Source organism: Mustelus asterias, chromosome 5, assembly GCF_964213995.1.
Source record: "Mustelus asterias chromosome 5, sMusAst1.hap1.1, whole genome shotgun sequence".
Classification (NCBI taxonomy): Eukaryota; Metazoa; Chordata; class Chondrichthyes; order Carcharhiniformes; family Triakidae; genus Mustelus; species Mustelus asterias.
The window spans coordinates 47,974,035-47,996,930 of NC_135805.1; the positions used below are offsets into that span (position 1 = coordinate 47,974,035).

Genomic DNA, 22,896 nt, shown 5'->3' on the forward strand with positions numbered 1-22,896 from the left:
GCACATTCTCCTCGTGTCTGCGTGGGTTTCCACCGGGTGCTCCGGTTTCCTCCCACAGTCCAAAGATGTGTGGGTTAGGTTGATTGGCCATGCTAAAAATTGCCCTTAGTGTCCTGAGATGCGTAGATTGGAGGGATTAGTGGGTAGATATGGGGGTAGGGCCTGGGTGGGATTGTGGTCGGTGCAGACTCGATGGGCCGAATGGCCTCTTTCTGTACTGTAGGGTTTCTATGATTTCTATGATTTATTGATGATGAAACATAAACCCTCATATATTCATACACATGGATACATACGTACCTAGAGATGCGCAAACACAAATAAAAAATACTTTTTGAACCTTTTATATATTCTTGCCATAATTTAGGAACATATGAACATTATCAGCAAGCCAGTAAGCACTATGAAGCTCACTCCACCATTCAGTTAGATCATGCCTGATATGTATCTCAACCCCTTTTGCCTGATTTAGCTTAATATGTTTTGCACTTCGCTAATAAAACATCATTCTCAATACTGAAAGCTCCAGTTGATATTTCTGAGGAAGGAATTTTTCAGAAGTTGATCCCCTGAGACAGAAGATGGAACTCAGACATAAGAAGGAAACAGCAGGGTCAAAGACTGGCTTTGGGAGAGATCTGTGGGACAAGTTCATGAGTAACATCTGCATATTTCAAATCTACAATTCTTCAGAATATGCTATTCATTATTATTGCCGATGTTCCTTAAAGACACCAAGACATATGTGTATTTTTTCATTTCTAGTACAAACTTAGGCATTCAACAGGAAGACCAAGAACTTCATACCATTTCTCACAGCAAAAACCATGCAACTGTTCTGGTACTTTCGGAGAGGTAAGTGAGATTCACAACTACATTTTCAATTTTTCCTCAATTCTATTTTAACACCACCTAAAAGCCGATGCTCTATATAATTATTCTTGGAACGGAGTTTACCCTCCTCTTGGTGTCGCTGAACCCTGGGATGGACTGCGTATTTGGACTTGTAATCTCCAACCTCGATCAGTTGGACTGAATAATACAGGGGGAGAGGCAGATGGTGGCGGACACCTCACCCACACCCCCTTACCATCCAGAAGCAGCGAGGAGCCGAAATGTTCCACACTGACCTGCCTTGCAGCCACCAGGTGCAATGGGCGGGCTAAACACTATTAGATTGGCTGCAGCTCCATCAGTCCTGACAGCACCAAGAGCGTCTCAATGGCCGCTGCCAGAAGCGCAGGAGAAGGAAGAAGGCTCTTGGATCACTGAAGCAGGTAAGTCCAGTGTCTTGGGCAGGGAGAGTTTGGGCAAACCAGGGAGAGGGATGGGAAAAAGGTGTGGGTTTAAGACTGCAGGTGGGTAGGAAAGAAGAGGGTATTCAATCTCGGTGTGGGTGGCGGGGGGGGGGGGGGGGGGGGGGGGGGGGTAGGCGCACAACACAGTGAGCAAAGGGCAGCCCCCAAAGATCAAATTGCCACTTTCTACCCTTCCTTGGAAGACCTTTGTTAAAACATTGGGCTGCCCATTTCTGCCCAATTGCTCACGTGAAATGTTTTATGATTTGGGCAGCATATTATCAGAGTCAACTGGCTTGTTAACAAGACTAACTGACCCTTAATTACCTATTTGGGCTGCCGATTTTGGGGTGAGCTCGGGGAAGGGCAGGAATGTGGCTCTCTCTATTCAGTCATCGATGGACTAACTGCCACCAATCAAATAACATGGTGGGCCCTATTTTACCATTTTGATTCCAAGTGCTGGGTGTATTTGAAACTGGGAATGTTTCAGGTTCGACTTTTAGACCCGTTCTCATGCACCCCATACACACTCTGCCTGAAAAAATATCAGCAATTCCGAAGCGCACTGCAGAAGCCTGTGGGTGGGGCTTAATGCGCCCAAAGTTTTGCAGCTCCGATCGGCGCCTCCAACTGCACGTGCACAGAAAAAAAAGATAGATTATAGCTCCCCTGCTACATCGCTCCCTCGGATAATGCCTCCCTCTGGCCCCCACAGACATTATCCCACCCCTACATTACTGACCTCCTTATCCCCCCCACGTCCCTGCCACCCAGACCAATCGTGGGCCCCTCCTCCTCCTACCGATCTCATGCAGAGTGGCAGCGGACCCGCTACCCCCTCACTGATCACAGGCAGAGTGGCAGCAGAACACCCCTTCTCCACCCCCACCTCTCAAACAGAGAACTTTTGGACCCGCCTTCCCCCACTGATCTCAAGCAGAGAGCCGTCATATGCTCGACACTTACCTCCTCACTAACTGGAGTGTCCGAATTGGACCTCAGTACAGCATGTCTGTTTTGCGCCGAATCTGGATGGGCGAACGCGGTGGTAAAGGAGGAAGTGCCGGTAAAGTTGGGCGTGCAGCCCATTAAGTCAATTTAAATGCATGCAAATGCATTTAACTGGCCGTCACGCCCGTTTCAGGCACAGTCCTGATCGCAGCCATTTTCAAGCATTGGTAAAGGGGGGACTGGCGCGGAGGTGGGCGCGGATCACGCTACTCGCCTCATGCCCGGCTCTACCAAGTTGTCGCGCCTGAAAATGGGCACAACTTGATGATAAAATCGGGCCTGATGATTTGCCTCCAAGCGCGAGTGAGGATGTACAAAGAGATTGCTGTGGTTGTTGTTTGCTCCTAGCTTTCTGCATTGTTGAGAGGCTCTCTCTGATGTTGTCAGAAGGGGAGTACTAGAAGCTGCCAATTACTCATCTTCTGCTGCACATCTCAGGGTGTCTTTGCAGATCCTTCATATAGAATTGATGATCTACTGGTATCCGTCTTTTAATGGTAAGAAATTTGAGATCACCACACAAATGACTCATCAGCTAGGGCTAATATTTCCTTAGACTTCACTCAGGATCATTCATCTCCAATTTCACTACTTCTGGTTTCTAAACAATGGGTAATCTTTCCCCCCCCACAGGTCACTCTAGGTCCTGCCCTGTCCTTGCCCAACTGCAAGGTAGACCTAAGAGTTCCCTTAAAATCTGAATTCAAGGTATGCAAAAAGAGCACCCGTCAGCTGCTTAAGGATCCCTGAAAGTATGAAAAACTGACAATTTTGTAGACTTACTGAGCCCTATTTTACCATTTTGATTCTAAGTGCTGGGCGGACTTGAAACTGGGAGTGTTTCAGATACGACTTTTAGATCCGTTCTCAGGTGCCCTCATACGCACACTCCCTGAAAAAGTATCAGCAATTCCAAATCGTGCTGCAGAAGCCTGTGGGCGGGGCTTAACGCACCCGAAACACTGCAGCTCCAATCGGAGCCTCCAACTGCGCATGTGCAGAAAAAAAAGATAGAATGCGGCTCCCCTGCCACACCCCTCCCAGGCCGGATAATGCCTCCCCCTGGCCCCCACAGACACTGCCCCACCCCCACAACATTACTGACCCCCTTATCCAACACCCCGCCCGCCACCCAGACCCTTCCCCCTCACTGATCACTGGCAGAGTGGCAGCAGACCCCCTTCCCCCTCACTGATCACTGGCAGAGTGGCAGCAGACCCCCCTCCCTCCCCCCCATGATCCCAAGCACAGAGCCGTCGGACGCTCGGCACTTACTGCCTCACTAATTGGAACACCTGAATCAGACTTATGTGGAGCATGTCTGTTTCGCGCCGAATCTGGATGGGCGAACGCGGTGGGAAAGGGGGAAGTGCCGGTAAGGTTGGGCGTGCAGCCCATTAAGTCAATTTAAATGCATGCAAATGCATTTAAATGGCCGTCGAGCCCGTTTCGGGCACAGTCCCGATCGCAGCCATTTTCAGGCCTTGGTAAAGGGGGAACCGGTGCGAAGGCGGGCGCGGATCGCGCTACTCGCCTCACGCCCGACTTTACCAAGTTGTTGCACCAAAAAACGAGCCTAACTTGATGGTAAAATCAGGCCCACTGACTACATGAGTGAACAATAATTAATATTAATAAAAACAATCCAGTAACTCAAGACCTCTGGAGTGAAATGGGTTCGAAGGACAAATAAAAATTAAGAATGAGCAAACGTGTAAAATATCTTTCAACATATTGTATATATTTCTAAAAGAATCTCTCATAAAACAACAAGATAGGGCAGGGTTTTCCAGCCATGCATGTCCCAAGACCAGAAATTCACACCCGAGGTCAATGGACCTTTACATGGTCTGCCGAGTCTTCTGTCCCACCCATTACACTTCCTGCGGTGGGCAGGACAGGAAAATTCCGCACCAAATTTTAAATAAAAACTCGTTAACTTCACAGTACTTCAACAGAAAATATTGTGGCACACCCCATACTTCATTGACTGTAATGAACCAAATATACTGCCTCAAAGAATCACTTGCTAATGAGTGTGATACACATCTTGTGTTTAGGATTGTCAATGATTTACCATCATTCTTTGATGTTATGCCTTTAATTAATATCAACCATCAAGGAGCACATCAGAGCCATATTGAGTATTTAAGACATTCAGGTATGCACTACCTGATTAAGATTACATTTTAAAAAATGACTGTTCTGTGGCAGTTCAGTCTATCTTATTAAATAGTCTTTAAAGCAGTCGCAAAATAAATACTTGGGAGAGAATATTATTCTGTAATGAAGCAATGCCTACCTATTTCCAGCAACTTAACATGGGCACAATATTGTGCTAATGCATGTGAGAGATGCACACTCTTGAGATCACTGAAATGGCACTATTATACAGTAGATATTCTATAAATGAAGGATTTACATGTTGAAGTATCTGCAGCAACCTAACATGGGCCAAATTTCTTTCTTTCTGCCTCTACAACATCAGGGCATGACTTACATCTGGCATCCTGACCCCATTCCCATTTCCTGGGTTGGTAGCCATTAAGCATTCATGGCAGACTTATGATGGGACTGCACAAAGTTGGAGGTGCCCAGTGGTCTCAAGTGAAAAGGACCACTGCTGCAGCACGGTAACAGGGAATACTACATTAAAGTTGGAAGAAGAATCCTAATGACTTCAATACAAATATCAAAGATTCTGTCAAGACTAAGGCTATTATGGATTTTAATCGAGGCAAGGTGCAGAAGAACCACAAAGTAGGCTTCTTAACTTGAACACTATTATAGGTGTGCACTGTCTCACAGTCAGGACCTAGACTGCTTAACCAGGGTCCACCCTGGGTGGAGCTAGCACCACCCAATGGTCACATGAACCACATCCTTAAAGGGGCAGTATGCACACCAAATGCCTAACTTACATGTATAACAAAGGCCTTTGGCAGTTAGGCGTTAAGGAAGAGGTGAGATGGAGCTCGAGGAGGCCAAAGCAAAGCCCTCTGCTTTCATTGAGGAAGTAGCAGAAAGTATCTCATTACCGGTGGGGTTCATTCACCTGACAGTGCAGTGGAATGTGGGAAAACAGTGGGGGGAGGGGGTGGTTAAAACACTGTGGGGACAGAGATCATATATTGGCCAGAGGCCATGTTGAGGTTGGAGACTGTGAGTCAAGGAATTGAAGTGATTGAGGAAGGAAGATACCACCTGGGAGATGTAGGATTATGGGTTAGGGATGGGAGAGGAAGGAATGTGGATTGGGGCTGAAGTGATCACAGGGGCAGAGTTGGTGACATCATGTGGAGGAAGACTTCCGCACCCACCCCAATATCCACCAAAACGAAGGTGAGGTAGTAGATCAACTATGAGCGTACTGAATGGGAAGCAGGTTGAGGGGTAGTATGGTCTACTACCGCTCCTGTTCCTTATGTTCGTATCCTAGACTACGGATTGTGCATGAGCAGCACACCAGGAGATTGACAGATTTAGCAGGAACCCAGGTTTGCAATCGATGTATATGATTATTTTTTAAAACGTAGGCTGGAATTTTTCGGTTTCACACACCCTGCTACCACTGCCAGCAAGAACAGAGAACTTGGTGCTCAGCCAAATCTTCATTCACTGCAGCAGGACCAGGGAATCCCAGCTGCGGGCAAGATTGGAGAATTCCGCCCGTATACTTTCCATGGCATTACCAGAAAGCGCGCACAGCAGCAACAGCAGCAGTTTCAGCGTGGAGGTTAAAAATTTAATACTGAATTTCCAAAGGAGGTCAGCAATGTTAAGCAAGCAAGTTAAGCAACTTGATTTATTTTTGGGCAAATTATTTATTCTTACAGACTATGTTTGTATTTGTAACTTGTACATAGTCAGCAGGTATAAGAGATAAGAAAATAAACTTGAGTAATTGAAGTTGGCTCACCTTTTGAAACTGATAGAAGTTGCTGAGCTGTCACTGAAGTTGAGTGTGACATGCCTGAGACATGATAGCTGTTGTGTGAGGCAACCAATGTGATGCCAGGTGGCAGCACTAGCCACCTAGGTTGTGGCCCACCATTTTTTGGGTAATTTTCATCCCGATACTGTCCATTCGTTCCAAAAGCAGAATGATAGAGAGAGGGAAACCGTCACCCCCCCTCCCCTTCCCCCATGTTCTGTCCATTATATTTTTCTGGATAAATTCCTTTACTATGGCTGCCATCTGAAATATTAATGCTCAAAAATATTGCTAAGATTTCCTGCATCAATTTTCTCCTTACCCGCTGCAACTAGACAAATAAATAACTGGCAATAATTTGAACTTTTTTTAAAATTTGAAAGCTTAAACAAAGCAGGGCTTGACTAAAACTAGTTTAGTCTTTCTGAAATATCGGCATTGATTTTGGTTTGGAAGTAGAGACAAGGCATAGTTGTCCGCAATTAGCTTTTGAATTTGTGCAACGTTCAACTGAGAAGCTTCTCTCAATCACAATTTTCTTTTAATTTTGAAAAAACAAATGCTGGAAAAACGCCAAGAAAAAGAATTGCATTTTCTTTAAATCATCACTGTTTCAAATTTTAAATAGCTGTTTATAAAGAATATTTTATTTGCACTCTCAAACTGGTCATATTGTACAGAAGAGGTCCTTCGGCCCATCAAGTTTGCACCAACAAAACTACATTAAATATTCACAATTCCCATTTTCCAGCACTTGGCCCATAGTCTTGAATGTTATTACATTTCAAGTGCTCATCCACAGACTTTTTAAAGGTTGTGAGGTTTCCTGCCTTTACATCCCTTCTAGGCAGTGCACTCCAGATTCCCACCACCCTCTGGGTGAAAACATTTTTCCTCAAATCCCCTCTAAACTTCCTGCCCCCCCACCTTAATATTACGCCCCCTTGTTATTGACCCTTCAAATAAGGGGAACAGCTGCTTCCAAGCCACCCTGTCTATAGCCCTCATAATCCTATACAACTCAATTAGGTCTCATAGGACATAGAACAGTACAGCACAGAACAGGCCCTTCGGCCCACGATGTTGTGCCGAGCTTTATCTGAAACCAAGATCAACCTATCCCACTCCCTATCATCCTGGTGTGCTCCATGTGCCTATCCAATAGCCGCTTAAATGTTCCTAAAGTGTCTGACTCCACTATCACTGCAGGCAGTCCATTCCACACCCCAACCACTCTCTGCATAAAGAACCTACCTCTGATATCCGTCCTGTATCTCCCACCACGAACCCTATAGTTATGCCCCCTTGTAATAGCTCCATCCACCCGAGGAAATAGTCTTTGAACGTTCACTCTATCTATCCCCTTCATCATTTTATAAACCTCTATTAAGTCTCCCCTCAGCCTCCTCCGCTCCAGAGAGAACAGCCCTAGCTCCCTCAACCTTTCCTCATAAGACCTACCCTCCAAACCAGGCAGCATCCTGCTCAGCCTTTCAAATGCGTGATGTAGCTGTTTGAATTAAATGGTGTGCTATGTTTGAGGTGTGACATGATATGTGCACATACAAATATAATTTTAGAAACCATCTACATTTGTGGAGTGGCCATGGTTTCAAGACTCATTTTTGATGGTAATAAACCGCTTGCTGTTTATATCATCTGGACACCTAATATGATTATTACCTGACAACAAAGCCTTTTCTTTAAAGAAACCAAATCCTTTTGCAATGTTTCAGTAACATTAGAAAATTTTTGAGGGGAAAAATATGTTTGCATAGCGCCATTTAAAGCATCCTTTCCGGATCTATCACAGATTGGTATGGCTCCTGCTCTGACCAAGGCCACAAGAAACTACAAAGGGTCATGAACGAAGTCCAGTCCATCTCACAAACCAGCCTTCTATCCATAGACTCCGTCTACACTTCCTGCTGCCTCAGAAAAGCACCGAGCATAATCAAGGTCTGCATGCACCCTGGACATACTCTCTTCCACCTTCTTCCATTCAGAAAAAAATACGGAAGTCTGAGGTCACGTACCAACCAACTTAAGAACAGCTTCTTCCCTGCTGCCATCAGACTTTTGAATGGACCTATCATATATTAAGCTGATCTTTCTCTTCATGCGATCTGTAACTGCACCACTATATTTTGCACTCTATCCTTTCCTTCTCTCCTATGTACTCTATATATGGTATGTTTTGTTTGTATATCACGCAAGAAACAAGGGCCAGGATTCCAACATGGGGTGACACTGATGTGAATTCCCATTGACTGCGGCGGGACCAGAGAATCCTGCCACTAGCAAACAACGCATCACCTCCCGCTGACAGGAAACATGGGGCTGGGAGGCCGGAGAATCTCAGCCAATACTTTTCACTGTATCCCAATACTTGTGACAATGATAAATCAAATCAAATCAAAAGAGGTGCTGTGCAGACTTACGTCAACTCCCCAGGCAGAGGTAGCACTAGGACTGCTACCCGTGCGATGTTCCTCACTGACATCATCGAAGAACATCTAGGAGGTAGCGCTCCAGAACACTGTTTGTCTCTGGGGAATTGCTGTAATGTGCTTAGCCAGCTTGAAGCAGCACTATGCAATTGAATTTCTCACCCTTAAAAGTATAAATAAAATCGCAAATTATAAAATAATTTGCGCTATTACTGAACTTCACCACGTTTTGCTATTCATGGCATATGAACAAAAATATGCCAGAAACTGGGCCATGTACAAAAGTTGTTTAAATTGATTAAGAGTTAACACACAAGTTTCTTAAGTTTACTTGAAAAATCACACAAAACATACGAGTAGCCAAATACTATAAAAATTTGAAGCACTTTATTTAAGAATACTCAAACTTGCATTCATAGAAATTGTACTGAAAATAATTCTAAAAGCAATCTGCTAGTATCGATTTGCTGGCTTATAAATATGAATAATGAAAGATAGTTAGAAAATAGAAGGCAGGTTGAAAGTTCCTTCCCAGGACATTTTACTCCAATTCTCCTTCATACTACTCTTTTGAGATATACTGGAATGCTGTGGCCACAAGGTTAGGCAGGATTCTCCATTAGTGTTGACCTGCCAAACAAAATAGGGTCGCGATCCTCAGCAGAAATCCAGCACTTAACTAATCCTGGTTCCTACTAGGATAAAATATCTGAAAAGAATTTGCTAAAGGCTAAGATTTAATGATTCTTCTGCTTATAGGAAAACGACAACTGTCAATCATGTGTATAAATTGTTCTCCCATGCAAGACTAGAAACAAAATTAGTAAATGAGTATTTTAAATAATGGGGAAACATTTCCTCATGTATATTTGCAAAACAAAGTCATTACTAGCTCTTTATAAACAGGTTTACAGTTTTGTTTTATGGGGCACAGGAAATTTTTCTCCATGGATGAATAGTTCTATTCTTGTACAAGATGTATATTTTGAAGCATTAAATGTTTGTCTTTTACATTAGGGCACTAATGCTGTTCTTCAACATGCATTAAGCCAATAGCTAGCACAGGTAATATGATCAACATATAGTGGTTCCTGTTTATTCAAATAAACACATTTAATTTCAGATGTTGTGCTGTGGAAAAACTACTTGGGCAAAGTACCTCAATTATAACAGGGCTATGGAGAAAGAGCAAGGGAACTAATTGGATTGCTGTACCAGAGAGAAGGCACAGGTGCAATGGACTGAATGGCCTCCTTCTGTGTTGGATCAATTAATGCTATCAAACATATTGGCACAGATTTTGCATTAAGAATGACAGCCGGAATTCTACCACCTCGCCCGACATGGAATCGGAGCGGGCGAGGGTCTGACAACGGAAATCTCCATTGACCTCGGGCGGGAACTTCTGGTCTCGCTCGAGTGAGGCCGTTTAAATCTCGCCCTGAGAGACAATCAGTGCTCAATGTCATTACAGAATAAGTCGGACAGCAACTTCCAGCATCCACACATGCTGAGTTAAGTGTGGGAATCAGGAAGTTGCTATTTGATTTGCTCTGTTCCTCCTCAAGCTGCACGACACTGGTACCTTGCTCAGTGAGTTGGAACTAAAATTCTTGAAAGGCATGAAGTTGCTGTACTTCCTACTAATTACCCGCTAAATTTTCTGGTTTGTACATTCAGTTTTAATGGCGTGATAAATCATAATAATTGCCAAACAATTTCTCTGGCACTGAATATTTGCTTTACAAGTGTGAAGTGTTTTTCTTTTACATTTTAATTATCATTGAAGATTTTAAAAATATAAATAATTGCTCAGATTCTCCTGCCTGGGTTGGAGAGGGTGCGTCCAATGCTTTGACTGAAAAATCCCACTTACCATCTTACGCTGGAGTTTTTGCATCTTCCGATAGCGGCTCCAGATGGGATGCAGTGATGGACAGAGTCAGGAGGTAAATTGTTGTGCATAATGCCGGCACTGCCACGTCCCCTTTTCTCATCATGAACTGAAGGCATACCTCTTGAGGTCTGTCTTTAGTTCATTGATTTACACTGTGTTTAAATAGAACTGTCAATCTCTGAAAGTGCATAGTCTCACCTCACTAATAGTGCTAACCCCTTATCGCCAACAATGTTCACACTCTGACAATGCTCAAGCCTTTCCCTCTCTGCTGGACAGTGTTCACCCTTCTCCTTCACTCTCCGAATAGTGTACACCCTCTCCCTCAGCCCCTCCAACAGTGTACAGCCCCTCCCTTGCCCCCAACAGTGTACACCCCCTCCCTTGCCCCCCAACAGTATTCACCCCCTCCCTTACCCTCCCAACAGTGCCCACCCCTTCTTAAGTGCCTCAAGTATTCACCCTCTCCCTCACCCACCAACTGTATTTCCCCCCCCTCACCCCTGACAGAGTTCACCCACTCCCTCAGCCCCACAGAGTTCACTGCCCTCTCTTATTCTTGAAAAAGTTAAGCCCCTGCACCCTATGAAAATGCTCAAACACCGACCCCCACATGCTTGTCAACAATGCTGACTCTTCTAACATAGGCCAAACAGGAGCCAGGGATTCTGGAAGGTGAGTCGGGAATCATAGAATCCCTACAGTGCAGAAAGAGGCCATTCGACCCATCGAGCCTGCACTGAAAACAATCCCACCCAGGCCCTATCCCTGCAACCCCAAGTATTTACTCTGCTAATCTCCCTGACACTATGGAGCAATTTAGCATGGCCAATCAAGCTAACTCGCACATCTTTGGACTGTGGGAGGAAACCAGAGTACCCAGAGGAAACCCACGCAGACACGGGGAGAATGTGCAAACTCCACCCAGTCACCAGAATTGAACGTGGGTCCCTGGAGCTGTGAGGCAGCAGTGCTAACCATTGTGCGGCCCATCAGGAGACGGGGTGTGAGATGGTCGGAGCACTTTACTATGTCTGAAGGGGCGAGCACTATCCAGAGAGATGGTGAACACTGTGCTAGCCAGTATAAGAGCGCTGTACTGTCTGGGAGGGGATGATAATTTTGGAACAGAGGTAGGAGATGAGCACTGTATTTGCAGTGGGGCAGGACAGAGGTAGGAGGCAGGTGCTGTACTGTCCAGGAGTGAAGAACAGGTGTGGGTGAGTACTGTACTGTCTGGGGGTGGGGGCAGGATGCGTGAGCATTTTACTGTTTGGAGTGAAAGGAGGGAATGAACACGGGGATAGGAATTGAGCACACTCCTGGCAGGCGCAGGGAGTGGGCACTCTACTAGTTGGTGGGCGGAAGGGGTGAGCATGGTCCGGGATAAGGGTAGGGATTCACTACTTCCTGGGCAGGGGTTTGGGGTGAGCATTGTATACTGCAGGGGGATGGGGGTCAAGGGGATTGGTGAGGACTGTCCGCACAGGGGTAGGTGTTGAGCAACACTCTCCAACTCTGGTTGGGGAGGGGCTGTTGAGGAGGAGAGGTTGAGCACTGTCAAGGGGTAGGGATGAGTACTATGGGAGGAGGGATGGGAGGGGGAGGGGAGTAGGACAGGAATGTGCATCGTTGGGAGAGAGGTGGGGAACATTACTGGAAAGGGATGGGGGGTGTTGGTGTGTTGTGGTGAAACTTGGTAGGACAGGATGGTGGGGGAGAATTAACATTATTAGTGTCACAAGTCGGCTTACATTAACACTGCAATGTGAAAATCCCCTAGTCGCCACACTCCAGTGCCTGTTTGGGTAGACTGAGGGAGAATATTGCATGGTCAATGCACCAAACCAGCATGTCTTTTGGACTGTGGGAGGAAACCCACGCAGACAATGGAAGAATGTGCAGACTCCACACAGACAGTGACCCAAGCTGGGAATTGAACCCGGGTGTCTGGCGCTGTGAGGCAGCAGTGCTAACCATTGTGCCACTGGAACCTCCGATTGCTGGTTTTATCCTTCCTCCATGATTCTGATTGGTCAGAAGAATATGGGAGAGAATGGGCTCCAAGGTTTTCAGATTCAGCTTTGGGTGCCTTCTAGGAGGCGAAAATGAGAGATTAACTGTATCTGCATTGTGTCTGGAGTCGTCGCAGACAGATGCTCAGAAGGCAATGGGAGCAGAAAACCTTGGGTGGTCAGTATAAGGAGTCATGATCTGAGGATCTGGGTGCAGGGCTGCAATAAATTCAATTAGCTCACACTAGTCGTCACTGCCAGTGGCAAATGATATGTCCTACCATCAGCATTGTAAGGTTGATATTCTGTCTAATTAAAAGACACTCACTGACAACTTTTCCTCTCTTGCAGGACAAAAGGTGCACAGCCACTGGCAAAGGGGAAATGGAGATGAGTGTTGGCCATTATTGAGATGGCTATTGCTGAGGCTAATTCAATCTGTGTGTTGGAAAACATAAAAGGTGACGAACGATATGTGCATGTGATCTTGCTTCTCATCGCTCTTCCCCCTCATCCTACACTCTCTTTTGAGTTACAAGCTACATGTCGAGCAAGCATGCACCTTCTACTTCCCCCACTCCTGCACCACAACTTTAACCTTTCTCCTTTCAGATCCCCAAGGTGTAACCTGGCCAGGTACTGCAGAAACAGCAAAAAGACGCAGCACTCTCACTTGATTTTACATAGCTCAGATAGTGCATGTAAATTACATGGTATCTTATGGGTGGAATCTGCACATGGTGAGACACCAGGCAGAAATGGCATACACCCAGAGCAAGGAGCAAGAATCGCTCAGGTGCCAACTAACTGTCGAGAGAGATCACATAAGGGTTCTGCTACAGGGGACTCACATAAGCACTTTTATAAATCAGGTTACAGGAAAAAGTAGATGGGTGTGCAAAATACAATGCTTGGTACATTGGGAAGTCTACCAGAAAGTCTGCAGTCAACGCTAAGGAGTTGCCACATGGAGGAATTGAGCACCAATTTGAAATGGGGCCTTGTGAAGAGCTTGCAACCCATCTGTTCCAGCAAGGAAGTGGTGATCAACTTTTTCAGTGGACCTAATCATATTGCAATATCTGATGGCTAAGGTTTCAGCCAACGTAAGACTGAGTGAAGTCGTGGAAGTCCAGCCTGCTGCCATGCAGACTTTGGGGGTTGCCAATGTGCAAAGAGACTTAGAGGATCTCACACCAATTCATTAATTTGTCCTCCAGCGGATTGCTAGGATTGCTAAATTGGTATCCTGGGGAAGTGGCAGTGGCACTATGGATCACGAAGTGTCTTCTATAAGGAAGATTAGATACATCCTCTCAGCCTGGCCACTCTGCCAGTACGATCACTGTTGCCCACTGGCCTGCCAGCCCAGGCTGTCACCCAGACTGAGATGGTGCAATCCAAAGCCAAGCCTTTTCAGTCCAGAGGTGCTCATGGTTGTCCTCTAATGTCAACTGCAGTCTCCCTTGAAAGCCTGCCAGCAGCCAAGGTGCAGCCACTGATTTAGTATTGTGCAGAAGCATTCGAACAGGAAAGGCACACAGCAGGTAGACAGTAAGAAAATTCTCAAAAGTGATTAGTTGACTTCTAAATGCAATATGTTATAATTTGATCAGTAAATTTTATATGGAATGGATATTTTCTAGTGGTTTTCATCTTTGCACTGTGCCCAAGTGGATGTTCTATGGTCAGCGACAGAAGGAAGGTAAGGAGATTCTACAAGAATTTAAAAAGGATAAGAGTAGGTAACGGAAACATTGATCCTCTAGAGAGTGAAACTGGGGAATTAATGATGGGAAATGAGGAAATGGTGAAAGCGTCAAAACAGATATTTTGCGTCTGTCTTCACTGTAGAAGAATAACATCCCGGAAATAGTTGTAAATTGAGATGTGAAAGGGAAGGAGGAACTCAAAACAATTACAATCCCCAAGGAAAAGGTAATGAGAAAAACATTAGAACTAAAGTCTGACAAGTCCCCAAGACCTGATGGCCTGCATCCTACGATCTTAAAAAAGTGGCTACACACATAGTAGATGCACTGGTTGTATTTTCCAAAACGCCCTTGAATCTGGAAAGGTGCCATCAAATTAGAAAGTAGAACATGTAACTCTTCTAATCAAAGAAAAGAAACGGAAAGCAGGAAACTATAGACCCCCAGTTGGCCTAACATCTTTTCCTCATCCAGATCTTCCTCCTTCTCTTGAACTATTCACTGCATTGCTGGAGGTATGGGCTGTGCCTTCAAAACAGTGAAGTTTTGCAACATGCAGCAGTCCATCATAAACCTGACACCCCCTCTGTAACATAGGAATCGTACAGAGCGATACAAGCAGCTGAAATGTTGGGCTGGATCGAATGGGTGGCCTGCAAAATTTGGTGAAACGCCAAGGACGGCGTACCCGTCGCCTGCCTGCCTGCCCCTGACCCGAGACAAACTTGCCAGCAGCATGGGAAGCATTCGACAGCCCGCCTGCCTGTGGGCCAATTGAAACACTTAAAGGCAATCAAAAGCCACTTAAGGGCCCCGTCCTGCTGCCACTGGGATTTAAGCAGCTGTGGAATAGTCCCCTGACAAATGTTCAGCCTGCCGACTTTCATTGCATGGATCGATGGGGGGGCGGATGGGGCAGGGGGAGATCTCCTTTAAGGGACCCCTGGGGGCATTGGAGGCCCTCCAGCAAGGCCTTCCCCACTCCCAGGCCCTGCCAAGCTCCCCACCCAACACTTACTTTTAATTTTGGCTCCATGGATGCAGTCCCAGCAGTGATCACCGCTCTAGTGGCAGTGCTGGGAGCAGAGAGCTGTCAGCCATTTGATTGGCTGGCAGCTCTAAGAGGTGGACTTTCCTCCCCAGATGGGGACGGCAGTCTCACCTCAAGCCTACTAAATGCTTGATGGCCATTAAATGGCAAACGACAATCTGCTGGAGCAGGCAGAGTTTCGTCCTTGATGTTTTTTGTTGGATGGGGCAAGGATCCCGGTGCCATGTAAAATTCAACACATTGTTTCAGAATGCCAATGGTCTGGTCAATCACATTTTGAATAGCTACATGGCTTTCAGTGTATGCAAGCAGCACTTGTATGCATGGGTTGCGCACCAGAGTCACCAGACACATTATCAGTAGATAGTCCTCATCACCTTTATGGTGGCTCAAATATAGCTCGCAGAGTAGGCTGCTGCAAAGTGAAGGCTCATAGCTGTTGTCTAAATACCAAACATGATTCTCCAAGATTCTCTTCACATGGCCACACACCAAGGCACTGAGGGAATGGAATCCCTTTTGGTTGCAATGGATGGAGAACAAAGTTCACATGCATGTGCGCACATTCATTGACAGCCTGCACCACAAGGATGTTTGCAATACTTGCAAAGTCATTTGCTTGCTTCACCTGCTTGACTTTGGCAAGACAGAATGAAATTTAGTTAGTGCACAATGAATTGAGAGCACCCATGACCCCGCCCCAGGCAACAGTGGATGACAAAACTGCAAGATTGTAAATATGTCAACCTCCAGCCTGGGAGGAACCAGATGCATAAAGCATGAACACCACTGTCACCTTCACAGCCACTGACAATGTGGTCCTTGCCCTGCTCTGAGGTTGCAGTTATGACAGCAGCAGGTGACAGATCAGCAAAAATGTTCTTACTGAAATGTAGACACCGCGCACATTGTTCTTCGCTGAGGTTCAATGCTAAAAGGGTAAAACGCTAGTGAGTTGCTCACTAAATAGATGTGACCTACTCCTAAGAGCCCTTCGCCCCTTCTCATCCGCCCACTTCCACTAGTTTGTCCTGCACTCCATGGCTTCTATTCACTTTTCAAGACATTCTGTATTCCAAACACAATGCATGCTAGTACACTGATTGCTGGTGGAAACTAGTTTGCTTCAAGTCAGCAAAAAAATAGAGCATCTGCCGTAAAACTCCATATAGACTGTACTGAGCTATAGAATGCACCAAAGACTTGTATAATTGAAACAACAGCAAGAAGACCTCAACTAGCAACTAACCTGAAGGTGGATGATGACCCCTTTAAAGATCACTGCTGGTGGATCGTTCCTGCAGCTGGACATGTGTTCAGAGTGCGAGATTAAGAGCGGGGGTTTAGCTGGCACGCTGAGTGCCAACTAAGGAGATATTTAGATGCATTGACCCGAACAGGCGTCGGAGTGTGGCAACTAGGGGAATTTCACAGTAACTTCATTGCAGTGTTAATATAAGCCTTACTTTTGACTAATAAATAAACTTTAAACTTTACTTTATTTGCAGATGGCCAAAAGCTTGGAGGAAGTTACAGGGGATGAAGCCATGAAGAGATTTGAACACATGCATCAGAATTTTAAAATTGATGTGTTTGCAGACCAGGAGCCAATGTAGTTCAGCAGGCAGGCGAGATGAGTGAACGGGAGGTGGTGTGAGTTCGAGCTTGGGCTGCAGTGTCACAAATGGAATATATTTTGGAATGAATATTAACTACTAGAATTATGCTAATTTTGTTATTAACTAATCTTCTCATACAAAGACAAGTAAATTTATAATACATTTAGCTAAATTATTAAAAGAGAAATTTACATGTTTCATTTTCCTTCTGATACAAGTTTAAACAGAGGGTTTTATGTATTATTAAAAATAATGCATCACAACTTAGGAATTAATTTAACATTATCCCCAGCATGGACCAAAAATTTCCCCAAGAGTAAGAAAATAGTGTCATCTCATCAATGTAGTTGAAGATCATTTCCTCAAACTATTAAATTTCAAAATGCAAGTTGCATGAACTGATCTACCTGACACTACAAAAATCTTAAACATAAAAGAGAAGTGATGAGGATACTCGATAGAGTGCATACCACTGTGTTAACTCAATGTTATTACAATTGCACAGTTCTTCCTTGAGACTTTTCCTTGCCACGTTGATCCTCTGTAACTACAAAGCTGAAAAAATAAATCTTTTTATTAACATCTTGATTCTCATTGAGAAGGCTTCAAGCCAACCCACTGCCTTGCCCATGTCCCTCTCCCTCAGGAGGGGCTGCTGAGGGGAAGGGGGCATACTTACCTCTGTTCCCGAGAGGGATCCCCTACAGGTTTACTTCTGGCAAACCTATTGTAAAGCTCGCCAACGTGAGGCCTGTCGGCAAGGTATGAATATTTAGTGAGGAGGGAATCATATGGTGAGGGAGCTGGATAATTAGATTCAAATTTATTAAAATCAGGTTCTCGACCATTATGGGTGTGAACCTGATGTCACTGGTGAGGGGTGGGAAAAATCAGAAATTGCCATCTCCCCAGTGAGATTCGCGATTTCCGGTTCTCTCCGGACTTTGCCCCCACTGGCTATCCTGCACACGGAGAGTCTGGGCTCAAGATCCCGCTCACAATCTTTGCTCTATTCACAGAGACCTGCGTCAACACTCGGACCTGCTAGAAGACTGCCAGACAGAAACTATTCCATTCAGAGAGAACCGTGCCTGTTTCACAGAAACATAAAAGATAGGAGCAAGAGGAGGCCATTTGGTCTTTCAAGCCTGCTCCGCCACGCATTACGATCATGGCTGATCATCCAATTCAATAGCCTAATCCTGCTTTCTCCCCATAACCTTTGATCCCATTCACCCCAAGAGCTATATCTAGCCGCCCCTTGAATACATTCAATGTTTTGGCATCAACTACTTCCTGTGGTAATGAATTCCACAGGTTCACCACTCTTAGGGTGAGGAAATGTCTTCTCATCTCCATCCTAAATGGCCTATCCCGAATCCTCAGACTGTAATCCCTGGTTCTGAACACACCCATCATCGAGAACATCATCCCTGCATCTACCCTGATCCTGTTAGAATTTTATAAGTCTCTATGAGATCCCCCCCCTCATTCGTCTGAACTCCAAGGAAAACAATCCTAACCTAGTCAATCTCTCTTCATACATCAGTCCCGCCACCCCTGGAATCAGTCTGGTAAACCTTCGCTGCACTCACTCGAGAGCAAGAACATCCTTCCTCAGAAAAGGAGACCAAAACTGCACACAATATTCTAGCTGTGGCCTCACCAAGGCCCTGTATAATTGTAACAACACATCCCTGCTCCTGTACCCAAAACCTCTCGCAATGAAGGCCAACATGCCATTTGCCTTTTTTACCGCCTGCTGCACCTGCATGTTTATCTTCAACGGGTGGTGCACAACAACATTCAGGTCCCGTTGCACACTCCCCTTTCCCAATTTACAGCCATTCAGGTAGTCTTTAGACAAACTGTGTTTTCTGAACTGTCAAACAAGCTGACCCAATCCCATGCAATTAGCTTTCTATTTATCTTTTGCTTCTTAGCTGTTAATGCCCATGGCAACCTCAAGTCAATGGGCATTTCTTGGAACCTTATTATATCATAATCAGGAAATCAATTAATCCTACTTTAGAATACTATTCAGCCCCTTTGGTCTTAAGGGGATATTGCACAAAAGAAATTACAGGCCTTTCCCAATTATGCTCTTCCCAAAGCATATAGGTCATTACACATTCCCCCTAAAAAAAAAAGCCTTACTGAATTAAGGATTTTTTCACAATGTTTCAAAATATAACACATTTCAACAACTTCCTTTGTCACATTTTACAATTCAACATATTGCATTGGTAACAACACTAGGCTAAGCCCTTAAGTAAACCAACCAAATATGGGTTTCAAAGTTCAATCTACATGAGTTCTTATATATCTCAATGTTCTTGCGAGTGACAGTTTGTTTCACTACTGGATGATTCATTTTCTTTCAATCACCTCAAGACATCTCCTTTCCCATTCCATACTGTCCTTCCAGTTTTCCATGTTTGTGGTAAAAATATTGCACGTAAACTTTGCATTCCTCATCTTTTTATACAAAATCTGTTTAGCAATATGTAGTCTGATCCCTGGGGTGGCATTCGTGATGGATGGTTTGGTTACTTTGTTAATGAACCACATGGCTGATCACTGGAAATCCTTCTGGCTTTTGGGCACCGGCTGTTGTGAATTGGAACTTAAGAAGACATTCTTTGTCACATTGCTTTTTGTTATATTGTTATAACACCAATCTCTCATAAGGAATGTGTAAACACATTGTGGGTTCATTTATTTAGACTAGGCACATGGGATCATTTATACATAGGTAGAAAGCTTGAAGACATCAGCAGCAGAGCCATACGCATGTGTTCTGCTCAAAAGCAAAACCCAAAATAAGACTGGATCACATGACAACGTTTCCTCCTTTTAATGTCATACTGCTATTCCTTAAAAGCATATCATAACACTTCCTACCCTCTGAATTCAGCAAGTTACCAAAGAGGTCTTATGGCAGAGTGGTAGCACCACTACCTCTGGACCAGAAGCTTTGGGTTCAAGTCCAACACCAGGATTTTTCGTTTCACCACTTCCCCCACTATGTCTCAACAAGCTGATATAACTTTTGTTGAAGAGGTGGACACCTTTGCATCTTCAACAACCACAATCATCAACAACTCAGCGGCTCAATTAAATTAGGGCTGTACAGAAACCTGATGAAGAATGTGTCCAGGTCAGGGAGTATTGTGTTTAAGAATGACCAGCAGACATGCCACACATTCCCAATCTTACACAGTACAATGGACTGAGAGGACATCTTAGTGTAGCTGATGATTTACTCATTCATGATGAGAATGGTCATTCAGAGAGTTTTGAGACCTGATATCCTGCAACGATTGCAGCAAGGACATTTGGGCATCACAAAATGTTGAGACAGAACAAGATATTTTGTTTGGTAGCCAGGTCTCTTGAAGTCATTGGAAGAGATGATATCAGACTGTATTTCTTCTACTATTCATCGTTAGGAAATGATAACTGTTGATACCATTTTCCTTTCCATCAGAGCCGTGCGAATGTCTAGAGATGGACCTCTTTGAACACAGTGATAAAATATTTTTGATCATAGTAGACCGTATTCCAGTTGAAGAGAAGTCAAGGAACTGCAGGGTCACACTTCTGAAGCAGGGAATGAGATATTTGCAACAGATGAAATCCCAGACAATGGACCACAGTTTGCTGATGAATATTTTAAGGGGTTTGTTACATTGTATGGTTTTGTCCATACTAGTGGTTCACCCTGAAGCTGGATGGTGAAGCTAAATGAGGAATGAACATAGAACATAGAACAGTACAGCACAGAACAGGCCCTTCGGCCCACGATGTTGTGCCGAGCTTTATCTGAAACCAAGATCAAGCTATCCCACTCCCTATCATCCTGGTGTGCTCCATGTGCCTATCCAATAACCGCTTAAATGTTCCTAAAGTGTCTGACTCCACTATCACTGCAGGCAGTCCATTCCACACCCCAACCACTCTCTGCGTAAAGAACCTACCTCTGATATCCGTCCTGTATCTCCCACCACGAACCCTATAGTTATGCCCCCTTGTAATAGCTCCATCCACCCGAGGAAATAGTCTTTGAACGTTCACTCTATCTATCCCCTTCATCATTTTATACACCTCTATTAAGTCTCCCCTCAGCCTCCTCTGCTCCAGAGAGAACAGCCCTAGCTCCCTCAACCTTTCCTCATATGACCTACCCTCCAAACCAGGCAGCATCCTGGTAAATCTCCTCTGCACTCTTTCCAGCGCTTCCACATCCTTCTTATAGTGAGGTGACCAGAACTGCACACAATATTCCAAATGTGGTCTCACCAAGGTCCTGTACAGTTGCAGCATAACCCCACGGCTCTTAAACTCCAACCCCCTGTTAATAAAAGCTAACACACTATAGGCCTTCTTCACAGCTCTATCCACTTGACTGGCAACCTTTAGAGATCTGTGGATATGGACCCCAAGATCTCTCTGTTCCTCCACAGTCTTCAGAACCCTACCTTTGACCCTGTAATCCACATTTAAATTTGTCCTACCAAAATGAATCACCTCACATTTATCAGGGTTAAACTCCATTTGCCATTTTTCAGCCCAGCTTTGCATCCTATCTATGTCTCTTTGCAGCCTACAACAGCCCTCCACCTCATCCACTACTCCACCAATCTTGGTGTCATCAGCAAATTTACTGATCCACCCTTCAGCCCCCTCCTCTAAGTCATTAATAAAAATCACAAAGAGCAGAGGACCAAGCACTGATCCCTGCGGCACACCGCTAGCAACCTGCCTCCAATCCGAAAATTTTCCATCGACCACCACCCTCTGTCTTCGGTCAGACAGCCAGTTACCTATCCAATCGGCCAACTTTCCCTCTATCCCACACCTCCTCACTTTCATCATAAGCCGACCATGGGGGACCTTATCAAACGCCTTACTAAAATCCATGTATATGACATCAACTGCCCTACCTTCATCAACACACTTAGTTACCTCCTCAAAAAATTCTATCAAATTTGTGAGGCACGACTTGCCCTTCACGAATCCGTGCTGATTATCTCGGATTAATCCGCATCTTTCTAAATGGTCGTAAATCCCATCCCTAAGGACCCTTTCCATCAATTTACCAACCACCGAAGTAAGACTAACCGGTCTATAATTACCAGGGTCATTTCTATTCCCTTTCTTAAACAGAGGAACAACACTCGCCATTCTCCAGTCCTCTGGCACCATCCCCGTGGACAGTGAGGACCCAAAGATCAACGCCAAAGGCTCTGCAATCTCATCCCTTGCCTCCCACAGAATCCTAGGATACATTTCATCAGGCCCAGGGGACTTATCGACCTTCAGTTTATTCAAAACTGCCAAGACATCCTCCCTCCGAACATCTATTTCCTCCAGCCTATTAGCCTGTAACACCTCTTTCTCAAAAACATGGCCCCTCTCCTTGGTGAACACTGAAGAAAAGTATTCATTCATCACCTCGCCTATCTCTACTGACTCCATACACAAGTTCCCACTACTGTCCTTGATCGGCCCTAACCTCACCCTGGTCATTCTTTTATTCCTCACATAAGAGTGAAAAGCCTTGGGGTTTTCCTTGATCCGACCCGCCAAGGACTTCTCATGTCCCCTCCTAGCTCTCCTAAGCCCCTTTTTCAGCTCATTCCTTGCTAACTTGTAACCCTCAATCGAGCCATCTGAACCTTGTTTCCTCATCCCTACATAAGCTTCCCTCTTCCTTTTCACAAGACATTCCACCTCTTTTGTGAACCATGGTTCCCTCACTCGGCCATTTCCTCCCTGCCTGACAGGAACATACCTATCAAGGACATCCAGTATTTGTTCCTTGAAAAAGTTCCACTTTTCATTAGTTCCTTTCTCTGACAGTTTCTGTTCCCAACTTATGCCCCCTAATTCTTGCCTAATCG

The 22,896-nt window shown here is 44.9% G+C and overlaps 1 protein-coding gene across 50 annotated transcripts in view; it reads right to left on the reverse strand.

Moving 5' to 3' along the window:
* Positions 1–22,896, reverse strand: part of eya4 (EYA transcriptional coactivator and phosphatase 4) — a 428,611-nt gene that overhangs the window by 220,636 nt on the left and 185,079 nt on the right. The window lies entirely within an intron of this gene.